Source organism: Tupaia chinensis, unplaced genomic scaffold (assembly GCF_000334495.1).
Source record: "Tupaia chinensis unplaced genomic scaffold, TupChi_1.0 Scaffold000346_1, whole genome shotgun sequence".
Taxonomy (NCBI): Eukaryota; Metazoa; Chordata; class Mammalia; order Scandentia; family Tupaiidae; genus Tupaia; species Tupaia belangeri.
In genome coordinates, this window is record NW_006159840.1 from 33,593 (window position 1) to 34,639 (window position 1,047).

Sequence of the window (1,047 nt, forward strand, 5' to 3'; positions counted from 1 at the left end):
AACCCCCCAAAAAAAAAAAAAAAAAAAAAAAAAAGCAAACATTTAAACTTAAAAGCTTGTAAACCACCAGGCCTGGGAGCTGACAGAGCTTGCAGGATGAATGAGTGGCCCTCACCAGGAACCAGAAGAACGTTCCTTGAAGGAAGGCAGTAGCTGTACTTGTGCCTTCCCAGTGCCCAGGTTAGCTATGTGGCCCGGCCAGAGGGCTGACTGGGGACTGTGTCATTTTTGTCGTTTCCTTTCAGAAAGGAGATACTGCATTTCTAGTTTTCATCAGTCCACAGCCCATTACTGTGTCCCTCCTGTCTGCAGAATGACACGGTTCTGCCTGGTCCAGTGGAGAGCCGAGAGCCGCTGGTGGTGAGTTTCATCCAGGTCACAGCCAGGAGGAAACTGTCAGGACCACAGCTTCTCGAGCCCGGACCCAAGCTTTGCTAGCGCACAAGTCCCCGTCATTCACAGGGGCCTCCCAGGCCAGGAGCTGACCAAAACGGGGTCGGAAGCCGGAACTGGGAGACCCCCAGGCAGTATTAAAATTGCAGCAATGGAAGGAAGCGGGGACAGTGGAATCGTTGGCCTGGAGGAGGCGTACAGACGGAGTCCTTTCAAGTAGGATCATGGCTCCGCAGAAATGACAGCCGGGTGCTAGTGTCTAGGACGTTTAAAACCCCCTCTCTGGGGCTCGCGGGGTGCGTGGGAAGGACAGACCAGCCTCCGGAACCAGGGCAAGGCGATGCGCAGATGGAGGTGAAGGGTCTTGGCCCGGGTTCCTGGCGTTAAACCAGAGGTATTTATTTAAGGGGACAAAGTGCATTCCTGGACTTGGCAGCGATTGGACGCAACGGACTATTTTCTGAGCTAGAAAATGAGAGGGGTTAGAAAAAACTTCCTTAGCCACCTCGCCAGGCACAGCTACCACCCAATTTTCAGAACCGCTAAGTCGGGTTGCGGGATGCTTCGGGCCGGCTGAGCCTGGGGCTCCTCCCGCCTCCCTCCCCGACCCCCACGGTCCCCACCACCCCCCGCTTCCCACACACCGGCAGGGGG